The sequence below is a fragment of the Elephas maximus genome, chromosome 11 (genome assembly GCF_024166365.1).
Source record: "Elephas maximus indicus isolate mEleMax1 chromosome 11, mEleMax1 primary haplotype, whole genome shotgun sequence".
In the NCBI taxonomy this organism is placed as follows: domain Eukaryota; kingdom Metazoa; phylum Chordata; class Mammalia; order Proboscidea; family Elephantidae; genus Elephas; species Elephas maximus.
This window is the reverse complement of record NC_064829.1, coordinates 59,300,075-59,320,240: the sequence shown is the minus strand read 5'-3', so window position 1 is coordinate 59,320,240 and position 20,166 is coordinate 59,300,075. Positions and strand designations below refer to the sequence as shown.

Sequence of the window (20,166 nt, the reverse complement as noted above, 5' to 3'; positions counted from 1 at the left end):
GTTTTCATCAAACAAAGGACTTATAAATTTTCCCTATACAAAGTCTCCTGCAAATAAATACGGAGCACTTCTCATTGACTCAGAGGTGGAGAAGCCACAGCCCTGCTCACAGGCCTCCCACCACCCCTGCGGCAGTGGCCCCTCTGCAGAACCCTGGGGCTCCCAAGAACAGTGTGAAAATGGCTGTGGTGGAAAAAGCATTGGAGCCCCAGTCAGAAGTCCTGGGGTGAAGCCCCGTTCTACCACTCACTACTTAGATAAGCTGGGCAAGTCTCTTAGTCACTCTTAGCCTTAGTTTGCTCATCTGTAAAATGGTAGACAGTAGTACAAACCCTACCTATATCACAGGCCTGTGGATGGTGCAAGTGGTTTGCACTCGTCTACTGACCTAAAGGTTGGTGGTTCGAACCCACCCAGTGGCACTGTGGAAGAAAGGCTTGCTGATCTACTTCTGAAAACTCATCCAGTGGAAACCCTATGAAGCAGAGTTCTACTCTGACACACATGGGGTTGCCATGAGTTGGAATCAACTCAAAGGCAATTAGTTTGGTTTTAAAATATCCCTGAGTGGTGCAAACGGTTTTGTTTTGACTAACCTAAAGATTGGCAGTTCAAACCCACCCAATGGCACTGCAGAAGAAAGGCCTGGCAATCCACTCCCAAAAGATTCCAGCCCTAAGGAGCACAGTTCTACTCTAACACATGGAGTTGCCATGAGTCAAAACGGAGTCAACGGCAATGAGTTTGTTTTTGTTTTACATATATCACGGCATTATCAAGGGAATCAAATAAGGTGAAAATGTGAGAAGCATGTGAACACCTGAAAGAGCTGCTGCACCCAAGGTACTATAGTTCATATTATACACACAACTGGCATCTTAAAATAGACTGCAATTTAGCATCCATCTACAGGGTCAAGGTTTTGAATATTGGTTATCATTCTGGGCCATCACCTAGTGCCGCTCTCAGAGATGGAAGCAGGGGAGGAACTCCTCTAAAGGGCCTAATGCCAGTTACTCTTTGTTAATTCTCATGTCTGCTTTATGTTTTCTGTCTCCTTCCTTGTCAGACTATGAACTGTCACCTCTCTCTGCTCTAAGTGTACCTGTCTACTCCCTCATTTGCTGCCTCTAAGGCACTGTGGATTTGGCAACCAGATAATTAAGTTTATTAGAAATGTGTGTAAAGTGAGGGTACTCAGGCTCAGGTACAGTGTGTGCACTGAGTGTATGGACTGAACCATCGCTTAGCAGTTTAGAATCTTCTTAACTTCCATCCTGCATGTGTTTCAGATGAGTGAGGCTACAAAACAGAGGAGCCTGGGTTTAAAACTCCTGTTCCACAACACAGGAAGGAGAGTCAGGAATAGAGGAGAAAATGGAATGTGTGGCTAATTGCGTGAATGAACAACTGCCCCCTTTGCCATAAGATCAGAACTGGATGATGCCGGGCTACCATTACTAAATGTTTTGATCAGAGATTCTATAGAAGAACCTTGATCAAAAGGGGGAAAATACACAACGGAATTTAAAATTCTCATGGAATCCAGACTCCCTGAAGTCGCTGAGGCCAGATGAACCCCCAAAACTATTGCTCTGAGATAATCTTTAAACCTTAAACTAAAAATATCCCCTGAAGTCTTCTTTAAACCAAACAACACTTTAGCTTAATTAGTGAAGAATGTCTACTTTGAGCATTGTGGTCTTTCAAGGTCTACATGGGATCAAATTGACAAAAGCAATTTGAAAGCTTAGACAGGAAACTTAGGGCCAGTGAGTTTATGTTAATGGAGGAGGAACAACTCGGAAAAGGAGGATGACAATGGTTGCCCAACTTGAAGAATGCAATCAATGTCACTGACTTGTACATGTAGAAATTGTTGAATTGGTGTATGTTCTGCTGTGTATATTCTCAACAACAACAAAAACCTCCTGCTCCAGTTGGGAGCCAAGCAGCTATCTCTACTCAGTGCTCTACCCCTTCCTACCTCAGGACCCTGGAGCAAAGGTGGAGATGATAGGAACAGGTGTTCTTGCTCCATGTTCTCTAACCCCAGCTTGGCGTGCCTTGGTCCCTTTGTTTTCTTTCCTCCGACATGCCCCTGGCTCCACTCCACCAGGAATAAGAGGAGCTCCGAAGAACTCACATTTACTGAGGACTTCCTCCCCACCAGCCACTGAGCTGAGCACTTTGCATCCTTTATCTCAGTTAGTTTTCAGAGCAACCCTATAAAGTAGGTACTATGATTATTCCTTCTTCACAGGTTAAAAAACTAAGATAAATAACTGAGCTTGGAGAGGAGCAACAACTTGCCTACGGTCACACAATTTTTAAGGAACAGAACCAGTGCTTGTACCCTGTCTGCTACTCCCCAGAGTTATTTCTCCTGGGCTCTCAACAGTGAATCTGAGGCTCTGTTCAGTCCTGGATGTCCAGGTTCTCTCTAAAAAAGATGCCGTGGCCTGTGAAGTTGTCTCATTCTCCTCATTTCATCTGCAGAGAGAGGTAGACTTCCCCCAAAGGAGCAGAGAGGACCCACCAGGACTGGGCAAGGCCTTGCACTGAGGCTCCAGGTGAGAATACTCAATGCCTAGGCTACACCGTGTTGGTACAATTTCTGGAGCAACAGAAGGGAAGGTTGCTCAGAAAATACTGCCTCCACCTGCTGGCTGATGCCTGAATTCCTTTCACTGGGACTCCATTTTCTTTCACAATCCAAAGTAAAACTTCAAATATAAACATCACCAGGTTATTTGGCCCTTCCTTAAAATTCATACTAAAGTGTAAATAACTGACACTAGCTTCCTTTTTAAGATTGATAGAGGGCTTTGAGAGGAGGAAGAGGCACTCAATGGCTTTCTGTGAGTGTGTGTATGGGGGCTGGTGGTGCTAAAAGACAGCAAACTGTGGATGGGAGCCGTAATGTGGAGAATGGGTGCAGAAAAGGGACACTTGGAGTTTTGTCTAAAACCACTTCTGGCTCCAGACAGGCTCACTCTCTTGACAATCCGGCAGATCCACTCCCTTCACAAAGGTACGCTGAGCCACAGCCTGCTGAAAACCTATAGGTAAAACCTGAGAGTGATAAAAGCCTATTTTACCAAGGAATTCTCCAGACTAAATGCTTCTTTCTATATGCTCGAACTGGAGGATGATGGGTTTTGCTCAACTGTGACTTTCTTGAGTTATTTTACCCTCGTGGGCATGTAAATTACAACGTGTTCGTATATGGGAAATTCCGTACATACATAGACTAGGCTCTTGAACATAATAAAAAAACAAAAAACCAAACCTGTTGCTGTCGAGTCGATTCCGATTCATAGAGACCCTATAGGACAGAGTAGAACTGCCCCATAGGGTTTCCAAGGAGCAGCTGGTAGATTCGAACTGAGATGGGAAAGCTCAGTTGAAAACTACCACTTTAAAATATGGGGTACAGCTATCATTCTCCTTTTCTACTACTCATAAAGGAGTTTCGGGGTACTGCAAACAGTTAATGTGCTCAGCTGCTAACCGAAAGGTTGGTGATTCAAGTCCACCCAGAGGCATCTTGGAAGAAAGGCCTGCCCATCTACTTCCAAAAAATCAGCCATTGAAAAGCTGTGGAGCATAATTCTACTCAGACACACATGGGGTTGCCATAGCTGGAATTGACTCAATGGCAACTAGTGCTATTTATTTTAAAAAGGCCCTGGAGAGAAGCAAGGTCAAAGCTGCCAGCTGGGAGGTCACTTCAGCGATCCAAACTGATGAGGCAGGTGAAGAGGGCAGGCAGAAGAGCCCACCCTGGAGACAGAAGCCTTCTGGGGCTCTAGCTCAGGTGAAGAACAGGACAGGACACCTGTCCCCTCTTCTGCCTGCTCATCTCCTGCCCCTCACACCTACACAACCAAGCCTACAGCTGCTTAGCATTGTTCACACATGGACCCAGCTCTGATACTGGGCCTCAAGGATCCTTTCCTAGAAGGGTTGACCAGACCTCAAGGCCCACTGTGCAAACTCTGCTCCCCCTCCTCGAATCAGCCAAAGCTGAGCAGACAGAACCAGTACACCCTACACCACCTTTCTTGGATGGCCCCAACTGACAGACTTCAGGAGTCTCACTTCATATAGAAGACATGCCCCTGAAGAACTACACCTGTGCTGGAAGGAGGAAAATTTGATCTGTTTAACAAACGTAAGTTTCAAAGGAATTTGCAGAAAAGTCCACTAGCAAAATGAATAGCAGTTTTGTGATGTGAACTAACACCCCTTAGTTAGCTACCCACCAAGTACTAAGCTGGGTGGATTTGGTTTGCTTAAATCAGAAGCCACATCTAAGTAGAAAATCTATCGTTTAAAAAGGAAGCAGGATGCTGCAAAGGGTATAATGTGGACAAAGTTTCAGTGCTGTTCAGGAGGCAGTTTGGTGTTCTGGCTAAACAAAGGTTAAGTAGAAAAGACTGTGTTTCAACCCTTGTTGTTGGAAATAGCTCTAAAATGTCCTCATTCAATTTCCTGCCTTGGTACATCATGCCCAAGGAAGAGAATTTAATTTTTGATGACTAACTGACTTCCTTAACTTCCGGATCTTTCTGAGTTTTGGGTTATTATGGTGCAAGGCTTTGGTAGAAATGTAGAAAACTTGGGAGATGTTTGGCAGCTTGGTCTACAGAATATTCATACTAGGAACCCATTTGGAAGTTAAAACAAAAACCAAAGAGCAATGAAATGTCTGATGAGATTTATTTTTGTTCTGTTGTCCTTTGCTTTATTCCTCAAAGCCAAATCCAGATGCTACCATCACCTTCGGCAAATGTTTGCTTGTTTTTCTGGGCCTCTCTGGGTAGTTGCTGTTGTTGTTAGCTGCCATTGAGTTGGCCTCTGACACATGCACAATGGAACAAAACGATGCCCAGTCCTGTGCCATCCCCATGACCTGTTGTGTATCGGACCATTATGATCTACGAGGTTTTCATTGGCTGATTTTCAGAAGTAGATTGCCAGGCCCTTCTTCCTAGTCTGTCTTAGCCTGGAAAGCTCCACTGAAACCTGTTCGGCATCATGCCAACACAAGCCAGAATCTCCAGGGTCTTCTACATGGAAGGTAAAAATTCTACCACTGAACCATCACTGCGTAAACCTGGGTAGTTAGACGAGCTGATTTCTGAGTTCTTACCCGTCTCTCACACTCTGTGTCTTTGAGAACCACGCAGCTCAAGTTAACTGTGTTCCTGTATACTGATATTTTTTGCTATTTGCTGCATGCCATGATCTCATCAGGAAACTCACTGAGCATGGACATGCTGGCTCCCACAGCAGGATGCATTACACAGCACTGACATATGTCCCTGAAGCAACGGGACACTCCTGGAGAGCTGGGCATACTTCGAGTGTCATTATCTGATGCCTAATCTCGAGAGGATGAGAGTCCTTAAACTCAGCATCTCCTCCCAAACACAGGCTAGAGTCTAAGGTGTGAAGGGAATGGAGCTGGCCTCCCAGGGTGGATGCAGGGCCAAGACAGAAGTTCAAGGATGGAGACTGTTTCGATCTCACACATCCATGCAGCTGGAATCTGGGGTCTGTCTCAACCAACTCCAGGGGAGTTGCTGGGACAAGAGCCCTGGTTGGTCTGACCTCCTCACCCTTGTGCTGTATGTTCATATCATATGTTCATCTGCTGTTCACATCTCATATGTTCATATGCTGTTCAAGTCTCATAGCACATGTTCACCTGCTGTTCACATCTAATCTCATATGTTTATCTGCTGTGCATGTCTTATATGTTCACCTGCTGTTCACATCTCATATGTTCACATGCTGTTCACGTCTCAATCACATGTTCACATGCCGTTCACATCTCTATCTTGTCTCTTAATGCTGATCTACCCCGCAGCCATGTTTGGGGTGTGGGCCCCTATTCTTTAATTTGACAGTGAGGAAACTGAGCCTCACAGGGTTGGGTAACTTGCCCAAGGTCACATAGGTAATATGTGGGAGGTAGGGCTGGAACCCCTGATGCCACCCCAATAGCCTTTCTTCTGGTGTTTGAAAAGACCCCACAAATGCTTGAAGTTCTAATACTGCTTCATTCCCCTTGGGAGAGAGGGAAACCAAGGCACAGAGCAGTTATATTTGCTCCTGGTCACTTGGTGAGTTGGGGGTGGATTGGAGACAAGAAATGAGATCGTCTGAATCTCAGGCCAGGGTTGAGCAATTTCTTTCATCCTGTGTTTTCCTAGTGGGCTGAAGAACGTCCATCAGGACTGCTGTGAACACGGAGGCCCAGCAGAGGAAATAGGAAGACATGAGGGGGTAGAGAAGACAGAGCAGGAGAGAGAGGAAAAGCAAGTGAGCGCGCCAGAGCCAGCCACCCCCTCCTGGGGTATTTATGTATGTTCAAGAGTTGACCCAGGGGTACCTCAAAAGAAAGGTCTGGCGATCCACTTCTGAAAATATTGGCCATTGAAAACACGGTGGAGCACAGTGCTACTCTGACACACGTGGGGTTGCCACAAGTCTGAACCAACTTGATGACAACTGGATTTTAGGGTTAGGAGGTACGACGGAATTTTGGAGCATGACAACTAATGGGAGCAAGGCTCCTTTTTAGGGTGATGAAAATGTTCTAAAATTGATTCTGGTGGTAGATGGACAACAGTATGAACATACAAAACCTTTGAGTTGTATACTTTAGGTGGGTGAATTATGTAGTATGGTCATTATATCTCAGAATAGCTGTTTTTAAAATAAGAGTTCAAAGGCAAATATAAACCATTGTTCTACTGAAAGTAGCATCCCAGCTGGCGGCCTTTTTCCAGCGGGCTGTGTGCTGGGGCAGCGAGCTTGGTCTCTCGGTAGAAATCAGCATTCCTAAAAAGCAGCCCATGGGCCTCAGTAAGCTTCCAGAGGGAAGAGTCGGGAGGAGGGAGCATTGTGGGAACGCTGTGGGAGGACAGCAGGAAGGTGGGAGCACGGCGAGAAGGCTGGAGTCTGTGTGGGGAGCCACAGAGAAGGAATGGCCCAGGACACAGGCATTAGAACTTCCTGCCCTGGCTCCCTCTCTGCTCCCTGAGGAGAACAGACAGGGCTGTTCTGTTCTAAATTTTCCTCATAGGGAGAACAGAGGCAGGCATCCCCAGTTTCATGACTCTCTTCCTTCTTCACATCACAGCAAGTGCCAGAGGAGTCCGGGAGCCGAGCTCAATTGCATCAGCTGCTGCTCCAGGTCCCTGGGGGTAGGTCTGGTCCAGCTCTGCCTCTCATCATTGGCAGCAGTGCCTTGGAGGACCTCCTCAACCCCAGTGGAAGGGGCCTGGAGGCACAATGGTTAAGAGCTGGCTGCTACCCAAAAGTTTGGCGGCTGGAACCCACCAGCAGCTTCGCAGGAGAAAGACCGGATGATCTGCTTCCATAAAGGTTACAGCCAAGAAAACCCTATGGGGCAGTTCTACTCTGTCACATGGGGTCACTATGAATCGAAATCAACAGCACCCAGCAACAACCACCCCAGTGTGCTCCCTAATCCTCATCTATCAAATGAAGGCAATAATTAATCTGGTCTGCTTCTCTCCAAAGGTTGATGTGAGAACTAAGAGTTAACCATGGGTAGGTAGGAAAGAACCCCCAAACCAAAATAATCCATTGCCATTGGGCTGATTCTGACTCAGAGTAACCCTAGAGGACACAGCAGAACTGCTCCACAGGGTTTCCAAAGCTGTAATCTTTACGGAAGCAGATGACCACATCTTTCTCCCATGGAGTGGCTGGTGGGTTCAGATCATCAACCTTCCCGTTGGCAGCTGAGGGATTAACCACTGTGACACCAGGGCTCCTTGAAAGAACACCCAGGGTACATTATTTTGAACTGCAGGAAATACTTCAGGGTAGAAAGACGCCCTGCTTTGTATATAAATATGATGCTACTGATCCCCAGTGATAGGAGTCATCGGTGGTTCATGATCTCTCACTAGCTTCTGATCTACACTAGACACGATCGGCACCACAGAGCAGAATGCGCCCAAGGGTCTGTGTGAACATACTCCCGGGCCAGATGCTGGTATGCTTGACCCCTCTCCTGATAACTGAGTAATTTAAGTTTACCCTTCTTTTTGCAGTAAACATGTTCTTGGTATGTTTACTCTTGCAGCAAACTCCCCTTACCACCTGCTTGAAAAAGTTACTATTATAAAACAATGTATGTTTGTTATGCAGATTTTTGGGCAATTACAGCAAAACTAAAACAAGGGGGAAAAAAACCACATGCATTTTCCAACCATTATTAACATCTTGGAGTTTTTAGCTTCTAGTCTATTTTCTATGTACAGTTTTTTTCTCCTTGTTTTAAACCGTTAGGATCAAATCATCTATACAATTCTGTATCTTGCTTTTGAAACTTACATTACTACATAAAAATGTCCCATGTTATTGTCAACTCTCCAAAACCACCACTTAAAATAGTTGTATAACGTTCTATTGAGTGATGAGCCATGGTGTACTTAGCTGTGCCCTAACTATCCAACGAGGAGCCCTGGTGGTGCAGAGGTTAAGCACTTGGGTGCTAACCAAACGGTTGGTGGTTTGAACCCACCAGCTGCTCCTAGGGAGAAAGATGTGGCAGTCTGCTTCTGTAAAGATGAGTCTTAGAAACCTTATGGGGCAATTCTACTCTGTCCTGAAGGGTTGCTATTAATCGGAACTGACTCAACGGCACCGGGTTTATGGGTAACCACGCAACACGATTTTTAAGTTTAGATTTTCACATAGCAGGTTTTCTCTAAGCAAATTGGCGATGCTTGCCAACATCTGTGTTCTGTGTATCTAGGAATTAAAGTGTTACATCTGATCAGGCAGTTCGAATTTGGCTTTTTTTTTTTTTTTTTTTTTACCTCTAGGGTACATTTAAAATTATACCGAGGCAGAACAAGAGAATTCTATAGAAAATGTATCCGAACCTCAGTAAGGCATTTAGCTAAATCTCTTAGGACATCTCCATAGATAATGAAGAAACAGCATCAGACAACTGTAAATTCATAACCAGTTGGACGACTAAGCCCAAAGAATGCTAGCTTAAGGCCAGTGCCACTTTGCAGGGAAGTGTCTAGTAGCCATGAGGTTAGGCCTTTGGCCTAATCCCATGACACTTTTTTTTTTTTAATCAGCAATATGGGTAAAGTCCTAGAAGGCAGGCTTATAAATTATAAAGCTGTAAGGGATAAGATTGTGTGACAGAACAAAGATCCAAAGAGATCTCCTCAGGCTGGAATATTTGCCTGAAGCCAACAAGATGAATTCTACCCAGGGATAAGGATAAAGTCCGGGACCTGGGCTAAAAAATCAACCACATGAATGTAAAATAGAGAAAACTGGGTTTAACAGAGGTTAGTTGGCTGCACACTCATTATGAGCCAATATATGAGATGGCTGCTAAAAACAAACAAAAAACCTCCAAACAAAAAAGCCCATCGGCAGCATTAATAGGGTGTCATTTCCAGAGCAGAACTGTCACTCTCCCACTGGCTCTGTGCTGGCTAAATCACATAGTGGCTGCTCTGGAAGCCACGTTTTAAGAAGGGGGCTGACAAGTAGGTGGTGGTCAATGAACAGAGTGTGAGCTCTGGAAAGGCCGTCATCGAAAGAGCCATCTATGCAGGGTAGCTCAGTGCCTAAAAGCCTGGCCTCTGAAGCCACTGCTGGGCTTTGAAATCCAACTCTGCCATTTACTAGCTGCGTGGCCTTGGACAAGTTACTCTCTGTGCCTGTCTTCATCTATAAAATGGGACAATAGCACCTATCACCTCAGGCTGTTGTGATAATAAAGGTTGACCCCCGACAAGCACTTAGAGCGGTGCCTGAACATCACTGTATAAAGATGAAGGTAGTCTAGCCTGCACAAATTTCGAGGGACAGGACAGATGACTTCAAGTATTTGAAAGATGCCCCAGGGAAGAGAGATTACGCTTTGTCCTGAGAGGCTCTTGAGGAAAACACTCAATCTCATGGAAAAACAGAGGCTTGGTGGCTTCTTCATTAGTCAATAGTCAATAAGCATTCAGTGTGCAGGTACTATGGGTCAGATATTGTACAAGGAGCCAGGAATACAGAGATGAATAAGATACATACTCTGTCCTCAGGGGCCCCACTGGATCTACTGGGGAAGAGGCATGTAAATTAATAATCACGTTGGTATGGGGATAAGTGCTTTGGGCACCCAGAGGAAGGGGTGAAGCTTCACAGGGGTGGGACATTTGAGTAGGATCCTTAGGAATAAGTAGGAGTTTATGTGGGAGCAGAGAGAACAGTGTGTGGAATGAGAGTTGTCACAGGGTATGGTGTTTTTCAGGGAATGATGACAACCCTTGGTTGCAGTAAAAGGTGAGTAGGGTGGCAGCAAATGAAGCTGGAGATAGGCTGATCTCAACCAGGTCAAAGATGTGTGGTACTGATGGAGAACGTGGCCATGAAATTCAGGATGATCACAGCAATATGGTACTCATCCCCCAGACTTCTATTTCTACACCACTTCTCAACAGTTTACCATAGCAAAGATTGAATAAAGAACCACATATCAGGGAAAATGGAAAAGGACTTGATTCAATTTTCTGATCATCCTTATGTATAAATGCTGGACTATCTGCCTACAAAATAAGAGAGTGTCATGTTTCTGAGACATTTATAACTTGGAGTGCAATGTACAGACCCAAGAAGCTCAGCAAACCACAAATAGAATAAATAAAAAGAAACTCACACCTGGGCACATCACCGTCAAACTGCTGAAAATCAAAGAGAAAATCTTGAAAGCAGCCAGAGAAAAAAGACACATCACGTACAAGGGAGCAGGGGTATGCGTGAAGACCAACTTATCTTCATAAATAATGCCGTTGTATGCCATCGAATCGATAGTGACTGTAAATGGCGTGGTGAGGGTGTTTGACCTCCTCTAACTTCACAAGGGGGAAGAAGAATAAAACCAACAGCCCAGGGCTGATTACTATGAGACAGAAGTCAGACATACCTTCTTTCTCCAACCTTTTTACTAATTTTGACACCAACTGTCCCTCCTACAGAACTCTCTACTTCTCTGCTGAGTTTGATAATTCATTACGATGGACACACAGAACTCACAGACCACACTCAGAGTTATGGGGCTCATTAGGGAAGTTAACAGGTTACAATTCAGGCCCAAGAATGCTCAGGATAACAGCTGTTTGATCAGGACAGCTTCTTCTCAGCTGTGCCACAGGCAGTCTTCTCTCTGGCCCTTGGCCCCTCAGCCCCTCAGGCCTCTTGGACCGGCTTGGCCTCTGCCCTGCTTGGGCAAGTGTTAACAAAGATCTTTTAAAATTAGCAAAGGGTCATGGGTCAATGAGCCTAGCTCTACTGCCAAGTGCTTGGAGGCACCGTACTCTACCAGCAAGCCTCCTGCTGGAAGATGCTTAGCTCTTGTTCCATGGGTTGGCACACCCATTGCACCCACCATGCTCTGTGGGCCAGGAAGCCCACTGTGCTGTCTCATGCTGGTCTCCTGATTCTGCTGCCTCTGCTGTTGCTGTTTTTCTGCTGCTGCTTCTCACTGTCTCCAGTGTTACAACTATCTGTCTCCTGGGTCTGGGAGGTTTTTCAGAGCAAGACTTCCAGGTCCAAAGGAAGCTCTACTCCTAGCTCTTCTTTCTTGGTGGTAGTGAGGTTCCCCCTCTGCTCTAGAATTGGCTCTCTTTTAAGCCTCCTGGGATGGCAAAACTGACCAATCCCCTTGTTAGGGTTCCATACACCTTATTTGCATGGTCCCACCCCCACAAGGGTGTCATGCACCTTATTTACATTAATAGCAAGTGATCCAATTCCCTTGGTCGGCCACAAGAACCTCATTTGCATAGTCCCACCCAGTCATTTGGTGGAAGTTACAAAGACTATGGCTAGAAGGGCCATATTAAGTAATTCACTGTACTGCAGCAACCCTATATGACAGAGTAGAACTGGCCCGTAGGGTTTCCAAGGCTGTAATCTTTATGGAAGCAGATCGTCAGGTCTTTTCTCCTGCAGAGCCACGCGACCTTTCAGTTAGCAGCCAAGAGCTTAACCGTTGTGCCACCAGAGCTCCTTAGAAACAAGAACCAAAAAAAAAAAAAAAACCTGTTGCCGTTGAGCTGTTTCTGAGTCATAATGACCCTATAAGACAGAGTAGAACTGCTCCAAAGGGTTCCAAGGCTGTAAATCTTTACGGAAGCGGACTGCCACATCTTTCTTCCAAAGAGCAGCTGGTAGGTTCAAGCCGCTGACCTTTCGGTTAGCAGCCATGCTTGGCCACCGCACCATGGAAAATAAAGCAATGACATTTTTTAAGTACCAAAAGAGAAAAATACTCTAAATTCAGAATTTTATAACCAGAGAAAGTAAAAATGAGAGTGAAATACAGACATATTTTAGATAAACAAAGCTGAGAGAATTGTTTACCAGCAAGCCTGTACTATAAGAAATAGTAAAGGAAGTCCTTTAGTCTCTCTCCAGCATTCACAGCAGGCAGGCTGACTTCCTGCTTCTCTTCAAATTGTTCTGGAGCTTGCCATAGGACTGGTAGCTCTAATTGTGAGTGAGCAGTAGTCTGGTTGGCAGTAAGGGGCTCAGAAGTGGGAGCTGTTGACCCCTTAGCACTCTCAATCGTTCACCTCAAGTGGAGAACAAGGTCCACAGGCACACGTGAAAGGGTGAGCTTTGAAAAGTGGAGGAAGCCAGCAAAGCCTGGCTGGTATGCACCAGTACAGCTAGGCCAGTTGTTAGAATAATGAAATTCCCCCCAAATGGCTGGGACATAGCCACTGCCCCAGGCTCCTGACTACCTCCCTCATCACTGTGGCCCTATTTCCAGATACTCCCAGACCTCCCTAAGATTCAGCAATACCAAGCCAAACCAAACCAAACCCAGTGTTGTTGAGAGATTCTGACTCATGGTGACCCCATATGTTACAGAGCAGAAGTGTACTCCATGGGGTTTTCATGGCTATAATCTTTATAGAAGCAGATTGCCTTTCTTCCGCGGTGCTGCCGGGTAGGTTCAAACCACCACTCTTTTGGTTAGTAGCTGAGCATAAGCTGTTTGTGCCATCCAGGGACCTACGAATCAGTAATATAAAGGATTAACTCCTGGTAAGCAGGGACCCCCCCAGGACCTGCCTCAGCACTCTGGCTGGCTTCCTTTCTGATTGGTAGGGACCTGGGGCTAAAGATTTATAAGATCACCCCTGGAGTTAAGTGGAGTTACTTCCCAGGAAGGGAGGCCTGGATGTGGGGTTCTTCTGGGAGAGGGTAGAAGAGGACCCTGGAGGCTCAGGGACAGAGCGAAGACCCTGCTCCTGGAGAGGGGACTGCAGTGGGAAAGGGAATGGGAGGTACAAAAGCCAGAAAACTGGCTTTCTAAGTCTGAGTGTTCAGGGATACTTGACTCTCTAGTACACCCTCTGTTCTAATCCTTAGGTCATATTTTCCCCTTTAAAAAGGGATATTTCATAGTCTTTTAAATAAGTCTTTTCAGCTCCACTGATTTGGAATAATGTGCTTAGCGGTTTAAGAAGAAAGTGACCTTCCCTGCTAGCTGGGCCCTTATCAAGCTGTCCTTCCACGAACCACTTTCTCATGGCCCCTCCCAGCACCAGCACTGTGGACCCCAGTTCTGTTGTAGGATTCTGGGCCAGCCCTTCCCCTACTCCCTGCACCTTGGGGTACATATGGAGACCACCAAAATGTAAGCACGTGGGATACCAGATGGACACTCTTTTGATCACCTACAAAGACTCTGCTTGAGCCACCAAAATGAGCATTCATCTTTCTAGGTTCGGTTTCAAGGGAATTCGTGCTGTAGGAGAGCTTTCCATATATCTGCCTACGCAGCAAGGGAGAGGCTCTCTGGGCTTAGACAGACAAGAAGCCGCTAAAAGAAGGCACAGTGGCCAGGAGAGGGAGGAGGTGAGGTTGATCAGTGTGACCAAACCAGTGTACACTCTGCCGCCCAAGCTTCTGTGCAGAGCCTTTTTAAGGTGGCTTTATGTGGTTAAGAGCTTGGCTGCTGGCCAAAAGGTCAGCAGTTCGAATCCACCAGCAGCTCTCTGAAAACTCTATGGGGCAGTTCTTCTCTGTTCTATAGGGTCGCTATGAGTCAGAATTGACTTGATGGCAACGGGTTTGGTTTTTTTGGTTTTATATGTTCAGCATCATATACCTCTTGTCCTTCTCTGGGGCCTTGAATTGAACCACAAGCCTTAAACCACAGCAATCTGCTGAGCCCTCAACCAAACGCTCAATTTTACTGAACTGTGAAACCAGTGTTTTGTTTTTAAATAACATCTAGTGAAGCAGTTTATACCAGAACGAAAAGTATACGCTTTCCAAAATCATTGTTCCATATCGTCTAAATATTGCTGAAAATCAAACCTAACCAGGACCCATTATTTCCTTTGGGTTTAGGTCTCTGGTTTGTGTCACTTTCTGACAAACTTGTGTGAAGGGGGAACGGGAGTTTCCAGTGTGATGCGACTGAGGCCATACAAAGTCATCCTGCCCGAAACAATCTCCACAGTCCCTGGCATCATGCCTCGTAATCCACCATCAGCTAGCCCTTTGGGTTAAGGTACCTGCTGCAAATACACAGGTGATACCAGGGGGGAGTTCCTGGCCAGTCACTGTGCTGACATTTGAGAACCAGAGCTTCAGGGCATGAGCAAACACCCCAGGAGCACTGGATTTCTGTCCACAGATCAACTATTCCATCTCTTTAGATCGGTAGTTCTTTAAGTTAGCAAGCATTACAGTCACCTGGAGGTCTTGTTAAAACCCAGATTGCTGGGCTCCACCACCAGATTTCCTGATTTAGTAGGTTTAAGGCGGCACCAGGTTCCCCGGGGGGCACAAACAGTTAATGTGCTCGGCTGCTAACTCAAAGGTTGGAGGTCCAAGTCCACTAGAGGTGCCTCAGAAGAAAGGCCTGGTGATCTACTTCTGAAAAATCAGCCATTGAAAACCCTACAGAGCACAGTTCTGCTCTGACACAGATGCGGTTGCCGTGAGTCAGAATCGACTTCCCAGCCGCTGGTTTAACGGGTAAGATGAGACCTGAGAATTTGCATTTCTGACAAGTTCCCACGTCAGGCTGATGCTGTTGGTCCAGGACTATACTTTAAGAACCACTGGACTTGTTGATTTTTATGGACTCTTCAGAGTGACTCTGGTGTGTGATTCTATGAAGCATGGAGACAAAGTATGGAAGCGTTCTGATGGTGAATAAGGTAAGAAAAAGACAGAGGGCTCTGAAGTAGAAAGGGTTTAGGGCTCAAACACAGGCCAGTCCAGCAAAAAACAGACTTGCTCAAATGATTGCTCAAAACGCAACAGCCTTTGGTTGCCCAAATCCCAATGGACCCTGTACTCTTCCTTTCTCCCCTGGATATCTTCTGTCTATAGTCCTAGGAAAGGCCTGTCTGCTGGCAGCCTCTGGCAGCCCCGAACAAGGACTCAGTGCCAGGATGGAAGGTTGGCCTTCCCTTGTCCAGGGCTTGGGGGTCTGGGACAGAGCTTCCTCGGGTGGTTCTTGCATGGAGGGAAGCATTCTCCCAGCTAATCAGTCTGCCTGCAAGCCGTTCAGGCCCTCTGCACACTCTCCCCAGGGCTCCTGGCATTTCTTAGAATTTACACAGGGCTCAGGGAAGTCTTAAACGACAGACTCCCCCCACCTCCCTTTTTTGACATCTTCTACTTCCTAATAGTATCAATTCTAAAGAAAACACGCTCTGATCCTTCAGCCGCCTCTTCTCAGACACAAACAGCAAGGGACTAATTAGTGGGCCTGGTGAGGTGGTGGGTGGGGAGGATTCGGAACAGGACCACAGGCTGGGCTGCCCTGGGGTGGAGGCTGGCTGTGAGGCCACCCTCCAGGTAGGGCCTCCTGACTCAGCCAGTGGCCATCAGGTCAGAAATCGGCTCCCTATTTCAGTGGAGGGGAAACTGATATCTGGGTATCTGCCTGGTATTACCATGGCATCTGTTTAATGTTACTGATTTAGCCCTTGGTACATCTGAAAGCACTCTGATATCCACAGTCACATCTGACACTATGAATAAACAGAATGGGAATGAGTATCCCCATTTGGATAGAACAATTGAGGCTCAGAAAAAAAGTGGGCATGGAGTCCAGACATACGCATTTTACTGCTTGTTTAGCCACTCATGGTGTGACCTTGGACAGATCTCTTCCCTTTTAGGCCCAGTTTTATCATCCATGAAACGAATGGAACGGAGAAGATGATGGTGAGGTCCTTTCATAGATCTCTTTTTCTAGGAATGAGCTACCCAAGGAAAAGAACTTGCCTGAGGTCAGTTTGCAGTGGTCTACTAACCTAAAGGTTGGCGGTTTGAACCTACCCAGCAGTACTACAGAAGAAAGACCTGGAGATCTGCTTCTATAAAGATTACAGCCAAGAAAACCCTATGGGGGCAGTTCTACACATGCGGTTGCCGTGAATCAGAATCCACTTGATGGCAACGAGGTTTTTTTTTTTTAGGTCATGTAGTTAGCAAAGTGAATGCTAATAACATAACAGACGGGCGTTTCCCATGCCTCCTCTGCTGAGAGAAAACCATGAGAGCATCCCACCACTGCCACCCACTGACCATCCACCTCCATCAGCAGTGCAGGCTACAGGGGCCTCAGGTTGCCCTCTGGACTTTGCAAAGACCTGGGCCCATAGAAGCAGTGTGGGAGAGTGACACATACCCAAAGTGTCACTTGAAGCACCAGTACTGCTCGGTGCTTGTTAGAGAAGAGAAGGCCATTTCCTTTGGCATCTCCTTCACTCGACAAGCACAATGGGCTACTACCTGTGCCAGGCCCTGTGTTAGATGAAAGGACATGGAAGCGAAGGAGACTCACCGTCCACCTTGAGAAAGTCCCAACCAGGATAGCGAGAGGCAGGCTGCGGCACATAGCTGAGTAGGTATGCGTGGCCACACAGCAGAATCCAGCCCCCACTGGATTCCTAAGACTGTCCCTGGCACTGGGCAGCACCGTCTGAAAAAAGGAGTGCCCTTTTTGTAGCCCACACAAAGGCGCCAGCTGTGACCCCGGTGAACACAGTCTTCTTCAAGGGTGTTATGGACTGAATTGTGTCTCTCCATAATGCGTTTCAACTTGGCTAGGCCATGATTCCCAGTATTCTGTGGCTGTCCATTTTGTAATCTGATGTGATTATCCTATGTGTTGTTAATCCTAACTTCTATGGAGCCCTGGTGGAGTAGTGGTTAAGAGCTTGGCTGCTTACCAGAAGGTCAGCAGTTCAAACCCACCAGCCACTCCTTAGAAACCCTATAGGGCAGTTTTACTCTGTCCTATAGGGTCGCTCTGAGTCAGAACCAGCTCCATGGCACCTAACAACAACAATGATGTTAACGAGGCAGGACTTAATCTACAGGATTAGGCTGTATCTTGAGGCAATCTCTTTTCAGATATAAAAGAGAGAATCAAGTAGAGAGGAGAGAGACCTCATTACCACCAAGCAAGAAGAGCCAGGAGTGGAGCACGTCCTTTGCACCTGTGGTCCCTGTGCTGAGAAGTTCCTAGGCAGGGGAAGATTTATGAGAAGGACCTTCCCCCAGAGCTGACTGAGACAGGAAGCCTTCTCCTGGAGCTGGTGCCCTCAATTTGGGCTTCCAGCCTCCTAAACTGTAAGAGAATAAACTTATTTGTTAAAGCCATCCACTTGTAGTAGTTTTGTTATAGCAGCAGTAGATAGTTAAGACAAAGGGAATCCAGGGTCCACAAAACTTTAGGTAGGGTCAAGTTAGAGCAGCTCACATGTATACATCGTCCTCTAAGCACACATCTGACCCACCATTCCAATGGCTGAAAGAAGGATGTGCTCCTTTCCTGAGAGTCAAAGCCTTCTAACCACATGGAATCAATGATGCCAACTAGTGTTCTATCTGTAAGGTGCCGGTAAATGACTAGGCTTACACCCACTCAGTATTTGCTATTGTTGTTAGTTGCCACTGAGCCAATTCCAACTCAGGCAACCCCATGTGTGCAGAGTAAACTGCTCCAAAGGGGTTTTAAGGCTGTGATCTTTTGGAAGCAAATCACCAGGCCTGTCTTCCACGATGCCTCTGGGTGAGTTCGAAACGCCAACCTTTTGGCTCGTAGTCAAGCACTTAACCATCTGCGCCACCCAGGGATGCCTCCATTCAACATAGTCAGCAAAATAAACTGAGAGCCATGTCTCAGGCACCGGGGAAATCAAGATGAATAAGGGACTGTGCTCAAGAAGGCAGAGGGACTGTCAGCTCAGAGAGTACGTGGGGCACAGCACAAATACCCAGAAAGCTGAGCAGAGAATCGTCAGTGTTAGAAGATACGGGTGAGGGGATGGGGAAATGGTGACATGGGGATTGAGAGGAGGGAAAGATTAGGTTCAAGCTGGGGATTCCAAGAACTTCCTGAGGAGGAGGAGCGTGGGAAGACTCTTCATCAAGATAGCAAGAAGGGCCAACCTCTAGTGCCCCAAGGCCATGGTCAGCCATGCAGGCCTGAGAAAGCCCTTTCTCTCAGCTTTAAAATGGACCATTTGCCTGCCCTAAGTGCCTTACAGCATCATGAGGATTAACTGACTTAAATGCACACTGGATAAACAAAAGCACCAAATATAAAGCCTTTTCGTCATCACTCAGGGAAGCTAAAAGCAGAAAGTCTGTGAGGGAGGGGACAGGGTGAGGGTGTGCAGCGCCTGCCAAACACAGAGCCACAGGGATGGCAGAAACACCTACTGGCTCCTACCTGCTCCAATTATTTTTTTAACCTCCCACGGTCAATGTTATTGAAGGGAGTAAGCCAGAATATCCAAGTACTTCTGCATCATGAAGTTGCAAGTCCTGACTGCAGCAGTGGCTTCCCACCTTGAGTAACTGGCTGACAGTCACAACCATGGCCACATAGGGTCTTGGAGCCTCAGTGCCCCCCGCCATGGTGTCCCCCCATGGCTCCCAGCACTAGCCTGGCACAAAATATGCTCAGCAAGCATTCTCTAAGAGAATGGATGCAGTCCTTATTGCCTTCCAAGGGATTGTGCATTCATGGTCCATTTTGATCCTAACCACAAGCCAGTGGGTCAGACAAGGCATGTATTACTGTCCGTGTCAAAGACGAGGAAACTGAGGCTCCCAGAGGATGAGTGACTGGCCTTGTCCCAAGCTAGCACCATCAGAGGGAGCTCAGACTTCTGACTCCTCATACGTGGTCCCTTTCTTACACCGTGCCACCTCCTAAGTATCATTACTACAAACAATCTTTGCCACAACAAATCATCTTTGTTGACTACATGCTGTTTTAAGCACTTCCCCTGTAATACTTCATGCAAGCCAACCCTTTCACCAACTCACAGTGGAGGTTCTATCACTATTCCCAAATGTACTCTTTTTTAATTCCAACTCAGAAGAGGGTTTGTGCATCCCAGAAGTAAGAGTGTCATGAATTTCTGGCCTTTCTACCAAATAGGAACTGATTTGGGTTTAAAACCTTTGGTTTGATTGCTTGGAGCCATTGCTCCTTGGAAGAGGGAGAAAGTAAAAGCTGCACTGGGCAACAGGGAGACACGGAGGCATTGTTTTTTCACCACAGACATTCCTGCTTACAGAGTCGGCCATCAGTAGTGACAGATGGCCTGGCTGCAGGAGGAGGGGCAGAGGGCAAATGCATGGTAAAGGCGGCTAAGTAATTTGTGGCACAAGGAGCCATAGAGAGCTAGGCTGATTTGGTGAGCCAGAGTTCCAGGCCAGGGAGCCCTGCCTTCCCCTCCCCTAGTCACCCACCCAGACAAATCAGTGCTTTTTGTATGTACCTGTGGCCTTCCAGCCACCAGCAAACACAGTGGCGAGGGGCAGCAGAGGAGTGGGGTCCTAGAGGGAATGTTCAATGTCATGACCCTCCTTAGCCCCTTGGTCAATAACAGTTTACGGTGTGCCTACTCCCTAGTGGATATTTTTATTTTAATAAAAATATTCATAATACAAAGGTCTTGGCACGAGGCTGGAAGTCACACACCCCTAGCCCTGTTGAGAGGTGTTAGGTCAGTGACTCCCCTCAAGTGGCAGGAACTTGGGAGGGAAGGAATAGAATCTTTGAGGGCTCCGAGGTCCTGAAGAGCACAGTCG

At 46.7% G+C, this 20,166-nt stretch overlaps 1 protein-coding gene across 3 annotated transcripts in view; it reads right to left on the bottom strand.

The window, feature by feature from the left end:
• The window catches only part of MAPK4 (mitogen-activated protein kinase 4), a 176,112-nt gene that overhangs the window by 35,998 nt on the left and 119,948 nt on the right, over positions 1–20,166 (bottom strand). The window lies entirely within an intron of this gene.